This window comes from Mesoplodon bidens, assembly GCF_964165515.1.
Source record: "Mesoplodon bidens genome assembly, chromosome: 6".
NCBI classification, from domain to species: Eukaryota; Metazoa; Chordata; class Mammalia; order Artiodactyla; family Ziphiidae; genus Mesoplodon; species Mesoplodon bidens.
In genome coordinates this window covers 91,227,457-91,252,096 of record NC_138162.1, presented here as the reverse complement: position 1 = coordinate 91,252,096, position 24,640 = coordinate 91,227,457, and the positions used below count along the sequence as shown (strand labels likewise).

Here is a 24,640-nt window from a genome sequence, read left to right as displayed (position 1 = left end):
AGAAGTATTGCTAAGTCTTACTTCAGAAGAGCAGATGGTGTTTTGCTGCTGTATGATGTTACATGTCAGAAAAGCTTTCTCAATGTATGAGAATGGGAAGATACGGTTGAGGTAAGAAGTGAAAACAGAGAAACAAAGAAGTTACACAGGAGAGTCACAGGCTGTCTTGGAAAATGCACTTCCTCCTCTTTGTCAAAACGAACTTGATTAGAAGCCACTGATCCAGGCCATCAGGAAGAACTAGATGTGAGATGTGGGGTTCCCAGTGGCATCTGGCAATACTGGTCTCTTCCTTAGTAGCTGGGCAAGTTCCCACAGAGCCAAGGACACTACTAAAGTGAGCTTCTGGGGAAAAAAGATAACTTCTGTGTTTTCTTATAGATAAAATCAGAACCCCATGGGCAGCGAATGAAAATTCAGGCAGCCCAAGAAGGGGCAGCAACTCTCACAAACAAGGGGGTGATGGGGCTGGGTGTGTAGTGTGATTGGAGGTATAATAGGGCCGCCATGTGTGCTAGAGGCATAGGTGAGATACCACCTGGGTGTGAGCTTGTGCCAGGTCCAAATTCTATAGCATAGAGAACTGTGTTCTTGACCTTATTCTTTCTGGTAGTGATTTGGGTGATTTACACATCTCAAAGTACCACTGAGATAACCAGTTGGTATTTTAAACATGTGTGGTAACTATCTGTGCTTTGTTTTGCTCCAGTAAGATGGTGTCTTTCATCTGAGGAGCTTTCATATCCTTTGGGTTCATGGTAAATACTTTTTTTTTTTTAAAGAAGATGTTGGGGATAGGAGTTTATTTATTTATTTATTTATTTATTTTTGCTGTGTTGGGTCTTCATTTCTGTGCGAGGGCTTTCTCTAGTTGTGGCAAGTGGGGGCCACTCTTCATTGCAGTGCGTGGGCCTCTCACTATCACGGCCTCTCTTGTTGCGGAGCACAGGCTCCAGACGCGCAGGCTCAGTAATTGTGGCTCACGAGCCTAGTTGCTCCGTGGCATGTGGGATCCTCCCAGCCCAGGGCTTGAACCCATGTCCGCTGCATTAGCAGGCAGATTCTCAACCACTGTGCCACCAGGGAAGCCCCATGGTAAATACTTTTTAAAGTAGGAAATGATTTTGACCACAGTTAGTGTGCTACCAACAGTCATTAATAAGCATTTCACTCCAGTTCAAGCCATGGTTTAGCACTCTCTCCTGGAGAAAAACAAAACAAAACTGGTGGCTAATACAATTTTTCAAGTAAGTCTATTATCTATCATTTTTAACAGGCTTTAAGTGCAGTGGTTGCTGAACAGAGAACTGATTGCTGTCTGATCTCAAGTTAGCCTCTAGATTCTTCAGTTGGGCCTATTTCATACCCTGTAAATCACCAGAATGAGTGTTTTCTTTCTAACTAGAGAAGTGATTTAAGAAATGACTGGTTGAAATTGCAGTAAGACTTAGACAATGATAAATATACATGCCTTTTGTTCACCTGAAATATCACAACTTAAAATTATTATGAACACAATGAAAGCGTGTTGACATTTATATAGTATTTTATTTCACAAAATTTCCCACATGTTATATTCACCTCTGTAACATATCTGAGAAAGGAGGTAAGAAATGTAATGTTATTCTCACTTTTTATGAGAAACCTAAGGCATAGAAAGTGTATGACACTGGTTTTTGGTTATTTAGGGGTTAGGAGTAGAAGGGGAAATGGGACCTCCTGATTCAACACTGGTTGCTCCTTTGATTAAGCACCAGAGTGTGCAGCAAATTAAGAAAAAAAAAATCTTTTGATGTCAAAAAAGGATCTCCAAGGTAGTTAGTGCATAGAGGAGAGGCATCTACTCAAGGGAACAGATGACCTCCCTGGGATAGACCAGTGAGTTCGGAGAATCTGGTGAGAATGGATAACCCCAGCTCACTCATACCTACAGATATTTAAGATCTATAGCAAAACATTGTTGGAACTGTTGGATTTGGTCTTCATTTTAAGACTTCGGATTATATTCAAGAAAAGGAGGCACAAAAGGCAGTGTTGAAATAGCCCTTAGTGACCAGCTGTGGCCTGTGCCAGGGGCCCCATGGCCATAATTTGCTAAATAAGCACCTACATATGATAAGTGACCTTTTTAGCTATTCGTATTACCTTTCATGTGGTCTAAAAAGGAAGAAAACTGTATTCAAGACGAATTCTTGAATTTGTTATGTAGAAGAAATTAGATGCCACTTGGCATTTGACTTTTCACTTATCACAGTGAATCTTTGCCATGGCTTACCTTTTCTAATTTGAGGAAATTGTATTGGGATGATTTATATGGCCACTATAAATATGGGTAGAAACTAATGGTGAGATTGTTGGGGTAAGCCAGAGGGTTGAGAAGCAGTAGAATGTCAGTGGTGAATGGACCCTCTGAATGAATAATTAATACACTTCGATTAAAAACCACTGGGTTACAAAATCTTCTAATAAAATGAAGACCATTTACTTACCTGTCTTAAATCATTTATTGTTTGAATATTTACAATATTCAAACAATATTGATCTCTTTTACACATTCAAAAATATTTTTGAAATACCTGCTTTGTGTGTGTACTGGGCTAGTGCTTGTGATATATCCATTAATAAAACACAGAGCCCTACCCTTATGGAGCTTGTGCTCCAGTGGGAGAGGCATAACACACAACAAACTTAAATAAAATAAGTAGAATGATAGGAAGTGATAAATGTTATGAAAACAAAAAGAGGGCTGGGTAACGGGCCTTACGGTGAGGCAGGGGGCTGCAGGTAGTGTGGTCAGGGTAGCCACACCAGAAGGTGATATTTGAGTCAGGACTTGAAGGAGGTGCCAGTATGTTCCTGTATGACTTTGGGACGTCATTTAGATGGTCAGACCCTTGGCTAACTTAGCGAATATATATATATATTTTTTTAAGTACTTTTTTTTAATTTTAAAAATGTATTTATGTATTTATTTATGGCTGCGTTGGGTCTTCGTTTCTGTGCGAGGGTTTCTCTAGTTGTGGCAAGCAGGGGCCACTCCCCATTGCGGCACGCGGGCCTCTCACTATCGCGGCCTCTCTTGTTGTGGTGCACAGGCTCCAGACACGCAGGCTCAGTAGTCGTGGCTCACGGGCCTAGTTGCTCCGCGGCATGTGGGATCCTCCCAGACCAGGGCTCGAACCCGTGTCCCCTGCACTAGCAGGCAGATTCTCAACCACTGTGCCACCAGGGAAACACTTAAGCGAATATTTTATTCATGGCTTCCACGTGATGCCCCCTTGGATCCTTAGCAATTCCCCACTGAACTCAAATACTTAGCACCTTAATGGGTGGGGTGTCCAGTTTTAGGGAAGGCCTTTCATTTCCTTCTCCCCTTCTCCCCTTCGCTTTTACTTCACTCTGGTACGTTCAGTTGGAGGAAAATGGTCTGAAGAGAAAGGAAGTCGAATACAGTTTCCTTGTTGCTGAGGCTCATTTCTTGATTCTGTATCAGGTGTGGCACCGAAGCGGATGAGCACCTGGATGTCTTTAGGCACCGCAAAGGGTCATTCCCCACATCTCAGTCAGGGCTGCTGTCTCTCTTGTTCAGGATCCAGAGCAAGGGGTGTCTGCTTGTCCTCCCTTCTCATCCCGCCTGCTGAAGGGGGATGTGCCCTTGCTGATCCCTTCATTTTACAGGTAGGGAAGGTGAGGCAGAACCAGGAACAGACTTGCCTGACTTCATGCAGCCAGCGAGCAGCCACGTGGTGGGCTTTGTGGGGTCTCAAGCTTAATCCTGCCTCTCACCGCTTCCGCTGCACTCGCCAGCTCCCCTGTGAGTGTCGGGGCTGTGTGACAGCGTGCTGTGCTGATTTGGGGGCATTAATCCTAAGAGTCTGTTACTTTGAGTGATCACTCAGTGACTCCTTGCAAGAAAACTGTTGACCTTTAGGGCCCTTGTATTTTGCTTTTGTTATAAACCATAGAGCAGTGAGTGTGGAACTTTCAGACTCCATTTTTGTCCCATTGTAGCTGAGGGAATTCTTGTGTGTTTTATACCTGGGGTAATGAAGTTGATTTGTAATCACCACTGTTTGGAGTGAAAGTGGTGGAAAATTATGTGGGCACCACAGCCGAGTAGAGTTTTGTGGTCACACCTCTTGAGTTTTATTGGTTTGTAGAGTGGCGAGGGTGATGGAATCAGTTTGGACCACCCTGGCCCTGGTCCTTACAAGGTCTTATTTAACTTCTCTGAATTTCAATTTTCTCACCTGACAATGGGAGAAAGTTTGGCTCCTTTTAGAGATAGTTTGAGGTTTGAAGATATTGTGTACACATCCCGTGGCACATAAGGGGCGTTTGGAAATGGTAGCTGTTGTCATCATCATCCTCATAACTTGTCCAATGTGTGATGTGTGCACAGTTTTTTCCTTTTCTTCATGGTAGGCTGCAGCCCATGAGAGCATTCCTATCGTGTTGGTAGGAAACAAGGCTGATCTTCATGACGCTGCCGAAGCAGAGGGACAAAAACATGTCCCAGGGTACCTTGGAGAAAAACTGGCCATGGTAAGAGTGAGAGTGGGTCCAAGCTGGAAGGGGTCTTCCAGTTTTGTCAACCTTAGCTGAAGAGGTTGTTTGACGGACCTCCACTCAGTTTGATGGGTCTTCTGTCCTTATACAGGCAGAACTCCCAGGGCCCCCCATGTCTGTCTGCCCCATAACTGTTAGTAATTGCACCAATAATTAAATCCCTTAGAGAGGTAAAAGCATCACGTGATCGTTTCCCCCCACTGAGTGTCAGGGACAAAGAGGAGGCAAAATCACCCAGTCTTCCTCCTCACTCTTCCCCAGCTCCTGGAACCCTTCTCTAGTCCCGGAATTTGGGTAAAGGGAAAAGAATGGGTGTCCTATTTTGAAAACATGGGTTTGGTTCCAGAGGGTCCCTGTGCCAAGGGGCAGCAGGTGGTGCTGTGTGTCACCTGGGTGAAGGGAATTGGAAGACTTGTTCTTTTCTGTAAGGTTTGTATTCAGTTGGAATAGTGTAAAATTCTTTTTGGTTATGCATTTGTATAGTGGTTGGACCCTATTTCTGTCCGGATTGTTATTGTGGGTAATGTTTTTTCTCTCGTTATTATCATTGTATCAGAAGGCTGCATGGCCCTCTTGTGACTTGTTTTACCCAAACAAGGAACCAGATGCTCCTTGGGTTAAATAAGAGGTTCTTACCCTAACAGTCTGACCTGATGTTGCTATCGTTGCTGTCTGTCCTCAGCACCATGAAAGGACTGCTCTGTAGCATATACATGTTAACTTTAAAAAGAAGTTTCAAGCTCACTATTTTTAAAAAATATTATTTATTTATTTATTTGGCTGCATCAGGTCTTCGTTGTGGCACACGGGATCTTTAGTTGCGGCATGCAGGATCTTTTAGTTGTGACATGCGGGGTCTTTAGTTGCGACTTGCAAACTCTTAGTTGTGGCATGTGGGATCTAGTTCCCTGACCAGGGATCGAACCTGGACCCCCTGCATTGGAAGCTTGGAGTCTTCGCCACTGGACCACCAGGGAAGTCCCAACCTCACTGTTTTAAGTTGGAATTATTACTTGTTTTAAATTTTAGAACTTTGAACCAAATATGATAAACATCAAAACTAGGCAATGAAATACAGAAGAGATTGATTCAACACATATTTAATTGTATCCACCATGTGAAAAGCACTTATTGTGAGCTGAGCAAAGGGTAGAGAACAAAGCAGACTGTCCTTGCCCTCACGTAGTTTACTGTCTGGGGCAGATAGATATTAAACTCATGTAATCCACGTGTCCCTCTAGAGGTTTCAGAATTCCTGGCTGCAGAACAGTTTCATTCCCTCTTCACGATTTCTCAGATTTCCCGAGGTTTGCTTCCTTATTATGCATCTCTTGACCTCCACCCTCCTGCATCCTCAAAGGCAGTCTCTATTTCACCCCATAACATCCTGGCTGTGCCAGGTAGCAGCACTACCCATTTCTACTAGAAATACATTCATGTTTGTTTTTTTTAAAGCTTTTCTGTGGATTTGGGGGCTCATGGGTAAAGGTTTCACGGTAGTTTTTGCCTGTTGTTAGGTTCTTCCCTTTCTCTCTGCTCCGGAGCACCCATCACATCCTGCCCGTATCCCACACAGGGCTATGTCGCCCACACCCAGCCCCACAGCACACACAGTTCTCCTTTCCTAAGGGAAATTGTCTCCAGCTTGTTAGACAAAACACACAAAAATAACTTGGTCAATTACAGCTGTGGCAAGTGCTATACTGGGAAGATATATATGTCAAGAGGTTTTATAATAGGAAAGCCTAATATCGACTTTTCAGAGTTAGAAAACACTTAACTTCAAGGGAGGATTACCTAAAAATCTAGAAGGGAGGTAAAAGTCAGCCTGGTGAAGGGGGTTAGTGGGGTAGGGGATGACTTATTAGTATGAACAGTAGGTGCACAGGTCCTGAGGTGGGAGGGAATTTGGAGCATTGGGGAAATAGAGGGACGGCCAGGGTAACTTGAGTGTTGTGAGTGAGGAAGAGTGGTGACAGCTAAAACTGGGAGGTTGGCTGGGGCTACATACAAGCTAAGCCTTGTTGGCCAGGTAAGCATTTCAGTATTACTTGAGAGGGATGGGGGAAAGCATTAAAGGGTTTGAAGAAGGAGAGTGGTATGATCGATGTTTGTATGCATAACCACTGGGGGGTTGAAAAATAGAGGACTAGAAAATGTCCATTGGTTTTAGTGACAGAGAGGCTGTTGAATCTTGATAGGAAAAGATGATAGGGTGAAGGGGAATGTGTGTTAGCTTCTGGCCAAAAGAAGACATACTTTACTTTCTTTCTTACTTATTTATTTATTTATTTATTTTTTATACAGCAGGTTCTTATTAGTTATCTATTTTATACATATTAGTGTCTATATGTCAATCCAAACCTCCCAATTCATCACATACTTTAGATGGACATTTAATTCCTGAGTGGTTACCTTAAGCTATCATTTTTCTCTCTCTCAAATTATTTGATAGAGAGCACTTGGTAGCATGTTTGATTCTTGGAAATAAGAACCTTAAAACATGAAATTTTGTATTATGGGGGTTTTTTTGGATGCAAAATAAAAATCCTCTGACTAGGAGTTGTTCCTGGAATAACTAGGCTCAAACCTGTTTTTTTTTAAAGTATTGAAACTTTGACTTCAATTTCTTAGCTATTAGTTTTAGCACACTCAAAAGGGGAGCATTTTTATTTTATTTTATTGGTTTTAAAAGCTAACATTCCAGGAAACCTAATTAAAGCCTTCATTTAATGGTGTATTTATATTTTTTACAGACCTATGGGGCATTATTTTATAAAACAAATGCCAAAGATGGTTCGAATATAGTGGAAGCTGTTCTCCATCTCTCTCGGTAAAGTTTGGCCTTACATTTCGAAAACTGGATGCAGGATTGAATTTTCACTTAGCTGCTGTGTGTGCCAGATTTCTTGACCATAACATGAATCTACATTGGAAAACACTGTCTTGTCTTTCAGTAGTGGCTGGAGAAACAAACATGGTTTTTATAAAAACTGGTAACGCTGCTTGTTCACTGTGAACTTTGACAAAATACCTTTACTGCCAAACAAAGGAGGTGCATCCGAGGTGTCGTTAATGTTTCTGCAAAATGTCACCACAAAGCTAATAGTTGACATGTATGAATCACTTCCAGGAACCAGATTTTAAACACAGGAGACTATTATGAATATAGCTATCTATTATGACATTTTCCAAGGTAAAGGGAAAAAAAAAACTCAACAAAGCAAATTGTATATCATGCCAGTTGGAAGCACTTTGTTTAAATTATTACCCAGGTAATTATTAAGCTAAGTCAATGGTGTTAACAATAAATAATATTTTGGGATGTGGATTAGAATGAAAATCGCATCATTGAAGACCTTGGATTTAACTGTACTTTAATCCTTGCAGCATTCTTAGGAAATAAGAATATTTTCTATTAGATGTATTTCTTCTGCCTAGTTTTCTGCCACAAATGAAAAGATGATTCTTTGCTGGTCTAAAGGGATTAAATATCTATAAAAAAAAAAAGAGAGAGAGAAAAGAAACATGCATTAACAAAATCCAGGCCAATGATACTTTAATTGCTGACAAAGCAAAAACATAACTTTAGGCGTGTAGTTCTTTTCCTGATCATTTGTAAGTTTCTGGTTTTATAAGAATCTTAACTTTAGTACAATAAGGGGCTCTGTGCTACCTTAGCTTCAGGCAGGGGGTGCTGCATTGCTGTCCTGGATGAGCAGGAAAGGATGCTGCAGGTCAGGCCCTCCGCATGGCTGCTGGCTTCTGCCCAGCACGTTGGAGGAGTGTAGTGTCAGGAGGCTCAAAGTCTGCTCTTAAATCTACCCTGAACAGCTGAAGAGTCTTGACTAAGTCCCTGTCTTCCTTTAGGCATTTCTAATCTGTACAACGAGGGTGCCAAAGAAAATGATCCCTAAGGCCCTTTCTAGTCCTGACAGTCTATGATTCTATATATAACAGCCTGGACTTCACTGAATAACATAATCACTATTTAACACTGAATTGCCTTGTGGGGTCATATTACAGTTAAATGACTCCAGAGTGCCACTGTCACACCCAGATTGCAGAATTGATTCTCTTTTTATAATCGATTCTCTATGTTACAAGGATAGGAGAGCTGGAGGCCGCTTGTGCCCTTCCCCCGTGTGCTCCTGCCAGAGAGTTGGCTCAGCCCGGCACCACCCTGTTTACAGTGTAGCTTCCACTCAGGTTTGTGTTTCTTTGGGAACACAAAACACCGGTGTGCAGAAGCGTTTGATAACAAGGTCACTTCTTGTGAACCACTTATCAAGGAGTTTTTTAAATGGTTGTTACTGTATTGTGGCCTGGCTTGAGTCCTCTGAGTTCTGTTAACAATGTGTTAAATCTGAAAATTAGAAATAAACAAACATGTAAAGACTTTAATTTGCTTTATACTGTGCCATCAGATTTGCTTGTCAAAGTACCCAAGTCTTAAGTGAAAACGGCATAGTTTCCACAGGTAAAACTACCATTTAAAAAAGTATTACACACCATACACAAAAATAAACTCTAAATAGATTAAAGACCTAAATGTAAGGCCAGACACTATCAAACTCTTAGAGGAAAACATAGGCAGAACACTCTATGACATAAATCAGAGCAAGATCCTTTTTGACCCACCTCCTAGAGAAATGGAAATAAAAACAAAAATAAACACATGGGACCTAATGAAACTTAAAAGCTTTTGCACAGCAAAGGAAACCATAAACAAGACAAAAAGACAACCCTCAGAATGGGTGAAAGTATTTGCAAATGAAGCAACTGACAAAGGATTAATCTCAAAAATATACAGGCAGCTCATGCAGCTCAGTATGAAAAAAACAAATAACCCAATCCAAAAATGGGCAGAAGACCTAAATAGACATTTCTCCAAAGAAGTTACACAGATTGCCAACAAACACATGAAAGGATGCTCAACATCACTAATCATTAGAGAAATGCAAATCAAAACCACAATGAAGTATCACCTCACACCAGTCAGAATGGCCATCATCAAAAAAATCTACAAACAATAAATGCTGGAGGGGGCGTGGAGAAAAGGGAACCCTCTCGTGCTGTTGTGGGAATGTAAATTGATACAGCTACTATGGAGAACTTTATGGAGGTTCCTTAAAAAACTAAAAATAGAATTACCATACGACCCAGCAATCCCATTACTGGGCATATACCCTGAGAAAACCATAATTCAAAAAGAGACATGTACAACAGTATTCACTGCAGCAGTATTTACAATAGCCAGGACATGGAAGCAACCTAAATGTCCATCGACAGATGAATGGATAAAGTAGATGTGGCACATATATACAATGGAATATTACTCAGCCATTAAAAAAGAAAGAAATTGAGTTATTTGTAGTGAGGTGGATGGACCTAGGGTCTGTCATACAGAGTGAAGTAAGAAAGAGAAAAACAAATACTGTATGCTAACACATATATATGGAATCTAAAAAAATGGTACTGCTGAACCTAGTGGCAGGGCAGGAATAAAGTTGCAGACATAGAGAATGGACTTGAGGACACGGGGAGAGGGAAGGGTAAGCTGGGACAAAGTGAGAGAATGGCATGGACGTATATACACTACCAAATGTAAAATGGATAGCTAGTGGGAAGCTGGTGCATAGCACAAGGAGATCAGCTCAGTGCTTTGTGATGACCTAGAGGGGTGGGATAAGGAGGGTGGGAGGGAGGCTCAAGAGGGAGGACATATGGGGATATATGTATACATATAGCTGATTCACTTTGTCATACAGCAGAAACTAACACAACGTGGTAAAGCAATTATACTCCAATAAAGATGTGGAAAAAAAGTGTTACAGCATTTAGAATGTTATATATAATGCAAAACATGTAAGTTCTTGATTTAGATTTCATAAGATATTTCCCGGCATGGTCCCTTTCATTCCATGTCATGTCATAAAACTTGAACTAGAAGAGTTTATGGATTTGCACTGTCTGAAACAAAATTTGTTTTCAAAGGGAGGCCATAAATGTTTGCTTAACAACCTGAACTCCTCTGCTTTTTCTTGGAAAACCTCTCAATCCCAGGAAAAGTTTCTCCTAGAAATGCACTTTCCCTGTAGGGCTGATAGGAAATTCATCCCAACCATTGTCCATTGGTAAATACATTTGCCGTCACTAGAGCCACAGGCTTTAAACATTCAAGTTCAACAGGCATTAAATCGATCAATGGCCTGAAATTTGAGAAAAACACAAAAAGTTCAGGCTGATGTATCAGCGCCACTGCTGAGCCCACTGGGTGTAAACCTGTCCATAAGATTGAGTCATTCAAAATGCAGTTGTGAAGCACATGGTAGTTTTTGGTGAGGTAATTTAATTTTCCCAGCCTTAAACCTGTTTGAGTTGTATGAAATTGTATCTTCCTGATTTCCTTAAAGTGGGATGTGCCTGCATTTTTGGCAGATTAAAGAAACTGAAGTCCAGGTGAACAACATGGGAACCTATTTTTTTTCCCTTAGTATTTGCTTTCAGGTTCAATAATATCTGCATAATTATGAGTGCTCAGCATCAAAGCCGTGTAGGGATATCAGGGTATGTAAGATAGGCCATACAATTTAATATTAGAGAAAAAAAAGAAAACAAAATATATGACCAGGCAGCCATATGATATGTAGCTAATAGAGGCTGTTGGACCTCCCAGAAGGGAGCGATGTGAGTTGTCTTGTGAGGACGCCGTGAGTACTATACCCATTGTACAGATCAGAAAATTGGGAATTAGAATGCTTAATCAGCTTGCTCAAAGTGACACAGCTGCTAAGAGCAAAATTGGGACTTTTCACTACTCTGAATCTCTGGCTTGCCTTTTGAATGTTGGTAATCTCAGGATTCTATTCTGCACTCTCTTCCTCTTTCCTTTCTCTCTCTGCCTAATGTCTTCCACCCCCATGGTTTCTAGAACTATGTCTAGCTGATGACTTCCAATTTCTGTATTTTTTTTTTTTTTGTGGTACACGAGCCTCTCACTGTTGTGGCCTCTCCCGTTGCGGAGCACAGGCTCCGGACGCGCAGGCTCAGCGGCCATGGCTCACGGGCCCAGCCGCTCCCCGGCATGTGGGATCTTCCCGGACTGGGGCACGAACCCGTGTCCCCTGCATCGGCAGGCGGACTCTCAACAACTGTGCCACCAGGGAAGCCCCAATTTCTGTATTTTTAATTCCCATCTTTTAAAAAATTTCCATGACCATATTCCCATCCACTAACAAATGGGAATTCCATAGGCATGACTGCCCCAACATGTCCAAATTCTAATGTGTTAATTTTTCCTTAAAATTGTTCCTCCTTCTACATTTCCTGTCTCAGGAAACTACCAACCAGAATCAGTCTTGACTCCTTCCTGTCTTTCTCTATCACCTACCTCTAGTGGGTTCTGGGGCCCTATTGATTAGGTGACCTCTCTGTAATCTTTCTTGGATCTGTCCGTATTCTCTCTCTCTCTCTTTCTGTTTTGCTTCAGGCCTCAGAATTTCCTACTCCAGGTAGTGCAGGAGGCACCTCAGTTTCTGCCTCAGAGTTTCTCCAGCATCAGTTCATCCCCCACCCTGTAAAAAGGGTAATCTTTGTAAATAAAAATCCAATTAAGGCTTTCTTTCTTGCTGTAGGTAGTTGTCCTACCTACAGCATAGAGTCCAAGCTCCTTAACAAGTGTCTAATTGTCCCTCAGAGCCCAACCTCACCTACCCTTGTTTGCATCTCTTATCTTGCTTCCAAATGAAAGGTAATCTATCCACACAGCAAACTTTGCTTCCAGTTGTGGCCAAGTTCTTTTATGCCTCTTCGCCTCATGCATGCTGTTTTCTGCACCTGGGATCTCCCTTCCTCATTACATGAAGGTGAATTCCTATCCCATGAAGAGGTCGCTCCACTGTCAAAGTCTCCCTGAAGCTCAGTCTCTGCAAAGCTGCCTTCCCCTCGCCCCAGCACAACTGTGGTGCACCTTTTGTGTTGCTGCAAACGCTGTGCTTGTGTGTTAGCAGCTCTCTTGGGACCTGGTAACAACTTATTTAGAAGACATCTGTCTCTCTCTCAGAGCTCACTAGTTGAGGATCCCAGAGCTTGGCATAAATCAGACATTTATTGAATGGCCAAGTGGTCGAGATTTGGCATTTGGAAGTTGTACTAGTTTTCTATCGTCACCGTAACAAGTTCCCACTAGCCTTGTGGTTTAAGCAATAAAAATGTATTATCTTACAGTTCTGGAGGTTAGAAGTCTGAACTGAGTCTTATAGGGTTTATGGATTGAACTGTGTATCTTCCTTCTTTTCCTGAGTCTTGGTTCCTTATCTGTGAAGTGAGGACAGTGATGCTCACCTGTCACCTGTGAGGATTTTGTGCGAGCGGGTGTGAGTGTTATTTGTATTAAATAAGGAATATGTGAAGACATGTAACATAGCATTTATTAACTGGCCTTCAGCAAGAACTAGTTTCCCTTTTGTTTCCTACTCACAGTGCAGTGGTTTTCAAAGGTTAGCAGGTATCAGCTCCTTCTGGGGCTGTGCTGACCGGTTTGGTGGCCACTAGCTGCCTGAAGTATGGCCGATCCAAGCTGAGATGTGCCGGATATATTAAATAAATACTGGGTTTTGAAGACAGTATAAACATTGTAAAATACCTCATTAATATTTTTATTGGTTACATGCTGAAATGATAGTATTTTTGCAATACTGAGTTAAATAAAATATATTAATAAAATTAATTTCACTTGTCTCTTTACATTTTTTAATGTGGCTGCTAAAAATTTTAAATTACATATATGTGGATTATATTACATTCTATTCCTGTTGAACAGCGTCGCTGTGCTGGGAATATGCCAGTTCCCAGGACCTATCGCTCTGTAACAAACCACCCAAAATGTAATTGCCTAGAACAGCACCACTTTTTATTTTCTGAAATTGCCAGAACTGACTGGATCTCACTTGGAGAGTCCTCAGCTCCTCTCCCTTGGGTGTCTCATGTGTTCTCAGTCAGATGGACACGGGCTGTGGCGCGTCTGCACGTCTGCGGCCAGGATGCTCCTCCCTGTGGATCTCAGCCCCCGGGACCTCTCTGACCTCTCTCCAGCGAAGAACCCTGGGCTGCTTAAATTGCAGCTTAGAGCAGCCAGGCCTGATTAATGCCTGGCTTGGAAATCTCAGCACACCATTTCCTTGCCATTCTACTGGTCTGAGCAGTCACAGAGCCGGTGCTGACCAGGGGGCAGCCACACAAGCTTCACCACCACAGGGAGGCAGAATTCTTTGGGACCATCTTGGGGACGAGCTGTCACACTCTCCTCACCCACAGAGACTGCCATTCAGCTTGTCTAAGGGTGTATTTCCCAAGCATCCCCAGGGATAGGAGACTTCCTAGGGGGCTTTCTCCATAAAATCATGGAGATCTTTGGTCCAGTGCTGCCTCTAGAAGTTAATTCTAAAAGAAATTTAGGAAGAGGCAAAAGGAAGACTTTTTTTCCTGGATTTTAACCATCTGTTGTTATCTCCATGATCGTGTATAATTACAGAATGGTTATAAAGTCATCATTGCTTTTTTATAGCTCTTTTTTTTTTTTTTTTTTTTTTGGCTGTATGTGGGCCTCTCACTGTTGTGGCCTCTCCCGTTGCGGAGCACAGGCTCCGGACGCGCAGGCCCAGTGGCCATGGCTCACGGGCCCAGCTGCTCCGAGGCATGTGGGATCTTCCCGGACCGGGGCACGAACCCGTATCCCTTGCATCGGCAGGCGGCCTCTCAACCACTGCGCCACCAGGGAAGCCCCATCATTGCTTTTGTGCATTAGCTGGGGACGGGAGCCAGGTTCCAGAATCCTAAGGCATGAGCTGTGCGTGTGGCAGACTATAAACCATGTGAAACCACAGGAGAGAGCAAGAGTAGTCTGTGCACGTGAGTGTGTGCACACGTGTATGCACCTGGGCATGTGTGTCTGTGCACATGTGTGTATGCACCTGGGCATGTGTGTGTGTTCATGCATGAGTGTGTGGCCTGGTGCTTAGAATGCAGGCGCTGGAGCCCAACTGCTGTGCCACTTCTCCAGCTGTGTGACCGAAGGGAAATTTCTTAACTTTTTTTTTTTGCCTTCGTTTCCTCACATATAAAATGGGGCACAGGGCTTCCCTGTGGGCGCAGTAGTTAAGAATCCGCCTGCCAATGCAGGGGACATGGGTTCGAGCCCTGGTCCAGGAAGATCCCACATGCCGCGGAGCAACTAAGCCTGTGCTCCGCAACAAGAGAAGCCACGACAATGAGAAGCCTGCGCACCGCAAACGAAGAGTAGCCCCCGCTCGCCGCAACGAAGACCCAACACAACCAAAAATCATTTAAAAAAAATTAAAAAAAATAAAATGGGGCACAATAAAATCACATAGTTGTTGTGAGAATTAAATAAGTCAACGGCTACAAAGCATTTAGAACACTGGATGGTGCATAGCAAGTGCTCAGTAGTGCTGTTTTATTTCTATAGAGCTGTTTACGGTTCATTTTTATACCTCAGTAATCTCCTTTCTCTCTCTGTCTATATGTCTCTCTCTCTTTCTCTCTCCAGGGAAGTGAAGAAAGGAACCGGTGAGAATGACAGCAAATCCATTACTAGTCTGAGTGGAACCAGTTCCAAAAAGTCAGCCCAGATGAATTGTTGCAATGGTTAAATCCCAAACATTCTTGGCCCATGAGGCCTTCATTTCCAGAGTACTAAATGTATGTGACTTGTTCACTTCTTACATAGCATAGTGGTGCATCCTACGGACACTGTCGTGTGGAGAGTTACAGTGTGTGGAATCTGAGAGATGCTCTGGGGTCCCTCCAGACCTCAGCTCTTTTTTGCTATGTTTCAACGAATGATGTGGGCCCCCTGGTTAAATGTACCTGTCTTGTCCTTACAAAGTCTTACCAGATAACATGTAGATTTTTAAAGTGGTAAAAAAAAAAATCACATGCTCAGATCAAAGCTACAGAAGAAATTCACTGACAGATTCATATGGTAGCTGATTTTGTAGATAACCTATAACATTTACTTCCAATATTCAATGCTAGAAAACTAGGAAAAGGGGGTTACCATCCTAGCTGTGCTGTAAACTAGCCTTGTGGTCTTGGACGTGTCACCAGCCCACATTAGATCCGTTTCCTTGTCTGTAAACAAGCAGCTTTGCCTTTCAGGCCTTGGCCGTCTCAGCTCTATAGGTCTTTAAGCAGTGGGAAGGAGAGCGTGATGGCCCACAGTTAATAAGGACTCGGGTCATTCATGCTTTTTAAATATTGGAGTATTGATTCTTCTCACTTCATATACAAGAACAGAATTTAATTGAGGAAAAAAATGGTAATGTTTTAAGCTCCAGTGGAGATAGAAAGATCTATTTTTTTATGTATAAAAAAAGAAAACTTTTGCAACAGAAATAGTTTGTATATAGAAGAGGGTATTTTATAATCTCAGAATACTTATAAAGTCCATGGTTTGAATTAAGTGTTAAAAGTTCTAATGAAGGGCTTCCCTGGTGGCATAGTGGTTAAGAATCTGCCTGCCAATGCAGGGGACACGGGTTCGAGCCCTGGTCCGGGAAGATCCCACATGCCGAGGAGCAGCTAATCCAGTGTGCCACAACTACTGAGCTTGCCCTCTAGAGCCTGCGAGCCACAACTACTGAAGCCCATGCATGCGCCTAGAGCCCATGCTCCGCAACAAAGGAAGCCACCGCAATGAGAAGCCTGCGCACCGCAACGAAGAGTAGCCCCCGCTCGCTGCAACTAGAGAAAGCCCACGTGCAGCAACGAAGACCCAACACAGCCAAAGATAAATAAATAAATAAATAAATAAATAAATAAATAAATAAATAAAAAGTCTAGTGAAAACGTATAAAGCCATGTGCTACTGAAAATACAAAGTACAGGAAAGTTGTCACATTTCACTTAAAAAAAAAAAAAACAACAGCAAGTGACTGCCAGGGGCTGGTGAAGGGAGGAACAGGGAGTGAGTTCTAATGGGTGTGTGGTTTCTTTGGGAGATGATGAGAATGTGGAATTGTATTGTGATAATGTTGCACAACTTTGTGAATATACTAAAACCCACTAAATTGTGTATTTTAAATGGTGAAATTTTGGTATGTGAATTATATCTCATTAAAAAAGCACACTAGTACTTAGAACGATTTACCATTTTGCCAAATGAAAATACCCATGCTTGAACCTCCCTGTGATTTAAAAGCATAATCTCCAGTATAACTCAAATCCCCTAACTCCCTGGTTGCCAGCATTCAGTTTCTTAAATAACGAACGGTGAAAGAAATGTTCGTGTGGTTTTGGAAAATCATCTCTTTTGAAGCGGATTGTGGTTAGGGGACAGGTAAGTCAGAGTCCTTTGTCTGAGGAGACTAGTGAGTTACTCTCACCGGCAGCCTGGTGGGTCTTGCCCTCCTAGAAGCTGTGCTGCCACCCAGATTCCCCAGTGAAATGTCTCCAACAGCTAAATGAGTCAACACTTGACCCCAGGGTGGGTCAGTGAGGCCTGGTTTTTAGGTTTGGCTTTTGAGTTTCAGTGGCCTTCGCCAAGTTATTCCCAACCAGAGACTTGAACTTACCTTGTGATAGGGCTAGGCCCCAAGTAGCTTGCTGAAAAAACTGAAATAATAGCTCTTATTTATTGTACTGCATCATCTAAAAACATCCCTTTTTGTTGAATTAAAACAATTCCATGTAGCAGTTTTTCTCCTGTTTATGATGTTTATGATCAGACCTTAAATTCCCCAAGCTTTATTGTTATTATTTTTAATGCATATTGACCAGATATGTTACACACATAGATTATAAATAGCCACAATGTTGTTTAGCTTTTCAAAGTGTGCCTTCTCTCTACCAACTAGATCTTTTTTTTTTGTAAACTGGAAAGTTGGTTGTGTCTTCAGCAACTCTACCATGGATTCCTGTTTCCTGTTTTTTGGTCCTAGAAAAAATTTACATTTTTGACCAAAAGGAATGTCTTGCTGGTGGGGAATGTCAAACTGAACCAGGGAGGGAGTAGTGGTTATTTTTGTGCCATGGTCAGACGAAAGTTCTGCCACTGCTGTTTGCCTAGGTGGCATCTACAGAGCCCAGGTTAGAATGGACCCGACACCTATGTGTTGACTTATGGTACTCATGTTTAGGTGTTTGGTGCAATTGCACAAAACTGTGTTAGTATACATGTTATTGTGTTGTCTTTATTTTCCCCAAAAGTGTCTATATTTGTCTTACAATCTGTATATAAGAATGTAACTTTGATATAGAAGTATCATCTTGATCTTTGCTTCTGGGTTGTACGGCTAGTACACCCAAATTGATTAGATTACATAGGTGCCTCTGGTACACAAAGCCATCATCTGTAGCTCTTTGAACCTGGATAAATATTTTTGCAACAAAATCCAAATTAGAAACTTAAAGTTCCAGTTAGCAATCTTGTTTAAAGAAAATCTACTTACATCTCTTTCCATTGCCTTGCTAGGAAATCAAGATTATTATCAACGTTTGGTTTCGTGAAGGTGTTCTCAAATTTAAAGAACATTTTTGGTAAGAAAAAGTATCTAATTTTTTTAACAGATTTAATTTGATACATTTGCATAGTTCTGTGCAAGTAACTCATCTTGGCTCAGTATTTCCTTTGAGAGCTTTTAAAATGAGTTACACTACACTCTTTTATGTATCCTGACACACTGGATAATACTTTAGTTTCATCATGGAAAAGAAAGTTGGATATGGAGACATCTTTCACTGCTAACTTTAGCCTCATGCATTTTCATAATTTATTTTTTCTACTTGCTGCTTTATATGACATAGGTGACATTTGATTATTTAATACGAAATGTGATTTGCATAAAGCCAAACTGCATAATCCTCTTGCTGAAGATAAAATCGAGGTTAAAGATAAAGATTTATTTTCATATTTGTGCGGTGAATGGCTTCAGAGTGATGGCCTTTGTGGGCTTTTATAGTATATGTGTGTAAGAAATTTCATATGTATATATTAAGTAGGCCTCTGAGTATTGAATAATTATTTTACGATTTTGATTTACATGGTTTACATTTTCATAGTATCAGCTCTATTTCGCTTATACTGTTTATTTCTCTTCAAACCATTAATAATTATCCCATAAAGTATAATTTTTATGGCAATACAAATGTCTAAGGAACTACAAATATTTTCTGCATTGTAAATTCAATAAAGCATGCTTTCTTTGGCCTTCTGGATGTTCCCTTCAGCTTTGCTGCAGGCATCCCTGAAGTAGTTTTAGTTCTAAGATGTGTCTACATGAGACTGTGCAGTTGGCAGCTGGCTGGGGGAGAAAAGAATGAACACATGTTGTGCATGTGGCACAGCCTTGTCATCTCGGCCAGTTGACCAGCTTGGGGTGTCATGGCCAGGAATAGTGAGGCTTTCATAGGATGCGCTCTGGCCAGCCTTATGACCTCAGGGATTGGTTCCTTTCTCTGACCGGCCCCCCCCCCATACACATCTAGCTAACTCCTGCTCATCCTTCTGCCTTAGCTTAAGCATCACTTCCTTCAGGAAGTTTCCCCTCTCGACCTCAAACCAGGATGAGGCTATCTGCTCTCACTTATGTAGCATCCTTTCTAACTGGTCAGCATTCTTATTGCCCTCATACTTGTTCAACTAGACATATGCCCTGAGCTTTATCCCTGTTGTCTGCTGCTGCTTCAAAGAATTAACTAAGGCAGGATTTGTGGAATATCTGCAGGCACACATTGACAGAGATACACACATACACAATGATCAAGGACAGTATAAATAAGAGGCAGCATGTATTAGTGGCCACTGGTCTGAGCTCTGTAGCCAGCCTGCCTGGTTTGAACCTGGCCTCATGTATCTACTTGTAGGTAACTGTGAGCAATGGGTGTAACCCAGCTTCTTCATTGGTAAAATAGGGGTGATAACAGCACCTTCCTCGTGGAGTTGTTATGAGGACTAAATGAGTTACTATATGGAAAGGGCTTGGAATAGTACCTGGCACTTTGATCACTCAATTAAAAATGAAAAAGTTTTGAGGCACAATTGATTGCATTGGTCTTGTTCAGGACCCTGGATACTATCATCAGTGTGTGATAAGATGCCCAAAATTTACCAGATTACCTGGGGGATGGGGCACTGTAGAGGATTCACTTTGACATAAGTTCACTGACCTCCCACATTTCTTGGTATTTTGATGGATACATAGTTGGGGTATCATATAGGATAGAATATTGTATAGAGTGGATTAAAAGACAAGGAAATCATTGAGAAAAAAAATGAGGGCCTGGAAGTTAGAATGGAAAGTTGTGAATGGAGTCCTTATAAGTGTAGGATCTCCATTTATTAAGGGCTGATTAGATGAAGTAGTTGAAGGGGTTAAGAAAATACCAGAGCTCTGTCTGTGATTTTTGAATCTAAATGGCAGTAAAAGTGGTGGTGGCTATTTCTAACTGAATTGAAACTAACCTTTATAGTAGGACAAGTAGCCTGTTGACAAGGATCTCCAGTGAATATATGCAAAAATCCTCAAGATGGGAATGAATCCCCAGCAAAGCATATTGTTTTGCAAGCCTTAAAATAAAAATAACATCTCTTCTTGCCAGATCTAGACATTAAGATATATCTTCATAGATGAAAATGGAAAATAGGCACAAATGCTTCAACTTGAAATTACAGGGTAAGATAAATTTTCAAGTGCAAATTCTAGGAATAATTACCCAGTTTAAAATTTTCTTTTCTGCATCTGTGTATCAGATTTATTTGTGAATTTATATCTCTTAAATTTCCACAGAGTGGGAATTTAGTTGTAAGGCCCTTTAACTTGTGACCTTGCAGGCTGGCAGAGCACAAACCACGTTTCATGGCATTTGACGTACATTTTTGTAGAGTCCCACACTGTTCTTAGGATTTTGGACTTATGAACATTTTTCAATCCCAGTTTTCTGGCACATCTCCTACTTGCTGTGCAGCAGGGTAGAGCTTAGGAGCTGGATTAAGATCTCTTCATGGGGAGTCATGAGTAGCTCCAGTGTGGTTTTAGGGGTGAAGTTAATGTTCTTTAATTTACCACAAATATCGTCTCTTCCTGATGAGTCATTCTAGAAATAGATACTTTATCTCTTAGATAAAACCCCAAAACTTCTTACCATGATCTCTCAGCCCCTTGGTGATCTCCCTCCTAACTGTTCCCTCACTAATTCAGTTGCATTTATTGAACCTGATCATGTCCTGGGTATGATTCTAGACACTGGGGATGTGGAGTGGGTAAGACAGACTCTCAAACATATTACATTATAGTAGGGGTTGACCACAAAGACGTAATTTTTTTCCCATCCAAGATAGAAATATGGATTTTTATCCATAGACCCAATGAGTCCATGGCCCCAAATAAGAACCCCTACCCTGGGTGAGAAGTTGCAAACATAGTATATTCAGATGAGAATTCCAATGTAGTAATCAAAACTCCAAGCTTGATTTAGAGATGTTAGTCCTTTCCGTGCTCCAATTCAGACTGGAAGCCTACTGTGGGAAGGAGAGCTTGGTCCCCCTGCTCTGTCCTGCACCCCTGATCTACACTTAACTGCTAATACATGCCCCTTGAGGCTCCAAGCAAGGGGAGCCTGGTGCTAAAACCATAGATGCTATTTTATATGCTGGCAAGCTAAATCTCACAGAAGAAAAAGATGTACATGGCCAATAGTTCAAGCCCATCAAGTGTGCTGAAGTTTAAGAATAAAATGTGGCCTTTGCAGGAATGTGTTGTAATCCATCTCCTGTCTTATAACTGCAGCTCTGAAACCAGCCTGATTTAATCATCCCTCTTATAGCCATGAACATGGGCTGAGGAAGTAAGGAAGGTACAAAGATTGAGGAAAATTGGGTTAAGAATCAGAAATATTGAATGTTTTCTGGGATGAGACAATATATCATTTTTCTTCTATCTAAAACTCCATTGAAACTAGAGTCAAATGGATATTTCTTTTAAAGGTACAAACCCACAAAGAGAGAAGACAATAGCAACAAAATTATGAAACTGGAGAGCAGATGGAAAATTTGGAAATGAGTTAACAACCTAAGAAAGCTGAATCCTAAGCCAGTAGTGGGGGAAAGCTGAGAGGAATCTAGATTTACACTGAAGATTTTCCAAAAGGCTCAGGAATTGGTGGAAGCAAGTACCTCTGGAACTGGGGGTATAAGGGAAGGTGGGGGGAAAGCATTTTGAGAAGCAGCTCTATCCTTAAGTATTGTTCTCCCATGCTGTGCCACTATTACTCTGACCAAAGTCTGGAGATGTATTTTCTGGAGTGAAAGAGAGGGATGCTAGATTGGGGGCTATGCTGGGCACAGTTGAGTATACTGGTACTATTCAAAAAGCAGGGGAGTTAAGTGACAACATCTGAGTGCTCAGTGCTAAAAGCTAATAATACCCACTCGGCTTTCAGGATACTGTTGCCTTTATCTTCCAGAGATTGAAAGACTTTTCTCTGGAGTACTGACCAGCTAAGAGGTAAGACCTCTTCCCAAGAAATGCACCCTGCCCACATCAACCTACAGTAATGTTGGCAAGTTGCTCCCATCACTCAGAGCTTTCAATCAGAATTTTAGCTCCCCTGAACAAGCGAAGGATCACTGGCTTTTTGTGGAAGGCTCTAACATGGAAAATGGAGACCAAATAAACAGAAAAATATCAACTTGGGGGGAATAGAGCTTATGGAGGAAAAAAAAGCTATCATTAATATATTTAGAGAGCTAGACAAAACTATCGCAGCCATGAAACAAGAACAAGGTACTATCAATAAGGAACATTCACAGAGCAAAAATAAGCTCTTAGAAATTAAAAACAGGGGGCAGAGTCAAGATGTTGGTGTGGAAAGACACCGAGTTAATGTCTCCCTACAACAAGGGCGCCTGCCGGCCACTGGTGAGGGACCCTGAGGCCCAAGGAGACGGGAGGAAACCCCAAGTGAACCACCGGGGGATGGGCTGAAGCTCCTGCAGTGGGGGCTCTCTGTCGGAACCACTGGACTTAACAGAACCTCAGACCCCAGGGAATATTCTTTGGAGTAAGGTCTCACGGAGGTCCTCATCTCAACCTCAAGACCCAGCTCTACCAAACAGCCTAAAAATTCCAGTGTTGGAAGCCTCAGGCCAAACCACCAGTAAGACAGGAAGACAATACCACTCATTAGAAAAAAAAAAAAAAAAAGGCAAGAAAATATGTCGCAGATGAAGGAGCAGGGTAAAAACCTAAAATACCAAATAAATGAAGAGGAAATAGGCAATCTACCTGAAAAACAATTCAGCGTAATGATAGTAAAGATGCTCTAGAGTCTCAGAAATAGAATGGAGGCACGGATTGAGAAAATACAAGAAATGTTTAAAAAAGATCTAGAAGAACTAAAGAACAAACAAACAGAGATGAACAACACAATAACTGAAATGAAAAATACACAAGAAGGAATCAATAACAGAATAACTGAGGCAGAAGAACGAATAAATGAGCTGGAAGACAAAATGATGGAAATAACTGCTGAGGAGCAGAATAAAGAAAAAAGAATGAAAAGAATTGAAGACAATCTCAGAGACCTCTGGGATAACACTAAACACAGCAACATTTGAATTATAGGGGTCCCAGAAGAAGAAGAGAAAAAGGATCTGAGAAAATATTTGAAGAGATTATATTGGAAAACCTCCCTAACATGGGAAAGGAAATAGTCACCCAAGTCCAGGAAGCATAGAAAGTCCCATACAGGATAAACCCTAGGAAAAACACACCAAGACACATATTAATCAAACTAACAAAAATTAAATTCAAAGAAAAAAAGCAGCAAGGGAAAAACAAAAAATAACATATAAAGGAATCCCCATAAGGTTATCAGCTGATTTTTCAGCAGAAACTGCAGGCCAGAAGGGAGTGGCAGGATATACTTGAAGTGATGAAAGAGAAAAACCTACAACCAAGATTCCCCAGCAAGGATCTCATTCACATTTGACGGAAAACTCAAAAGCTTTTCAGACAAGCAAAAGCTAAGAGAATTCAGTACCACCAAACCAGCTTTACAACAAATGCTAAAGAAACTTCTCTAGGTAGGAAACACAAGAGAAGAAAAAGATCCACAAAAACAAACCCAAAACAATTAAGAAAATGGTAATAGGAACATACATATCAATAATAACCTTGAATGTATAAATGGATTAAATGTCCCAACCAAAAGACACAGACTGGCTGAATGGATACAAAAACAAGACCCATATATATGCTGTCTACAAGAGACCCACTTAAGACCTAGGGACACATACAGACTGAAGGTGAAGGGATAGAAAGAGATATTCCATGCAAATGGAAATCAAAAGAAAGCTGAAGTAGCAATACTCTTATCTGATAAAATAGACTTTAAAATAAAGACTATTACAAGAGACAAGGAAGGACACTACATAATGATCAAGGCATCAATCCAAGAAGAAGATATAACAATTGTAAATATTTATGCACCCAACATAGGAGCATCTCAATATATAAGGCAAATGCTAACAGCCATAAAAGGGGAAATCAACAGTAACACAATCATAGTAGGGGAGATTAACATGCCACTTACACCAATGGACAGATCATCCAAACAGAAAATAAATAAGGAAACACAAGCTTTAAATGACACAATAGACCAGATAGATTTAATTGATATTTATAGAACATTCCACCCAAAAGTGGCAGAGTACACTTTCTTCTAAAGTGCACACAGAACATTCTCCAGGATAGATCACATCTTGGGTCACAAATCAAGCCTCAGAAAATTTAAGAAAACTGAAATCATATCAAGCATCTTTTCTGACAACAGCACTATGAGACTGGAAATCAATTACAAGAAAAAAACTGTAAAAAACACAAGTACATGGAGGCTAAACAGTGGGCTACTAAATAACCAAGAGATCACTGAAGAAATCAAAGAAGAAATTAAAAAAAATACATAGAAAGAAATGACAATGAAAACAGGATGACCCAAAACCTATGGGATGCAGCAAAAGCAGTTCTAAGAGGGAAGTTTATAGCAATTC

The 24,640-nt window shown here is 41.2% G+C and overlaps 1 long non-coding RNA gene across 1 annotated transcript; it reads left to right on the top strand.

Moving 5' to 3' along the window:
- Positions 1 to 23,749, top strand: LOC308619426. The gene is made up of 3 exons (XR_014016179.1): positions 1 to 111; positions 15,140 to 18,129; positions 22,054 to 23,749. It is a non-coding gene; the product is annotated as an uncharacterized lncRNA (long non-coding RNA).
- The last annotated feature ends 891 nt before the right edge of the window (positions 23,750 to 24,640 follow it).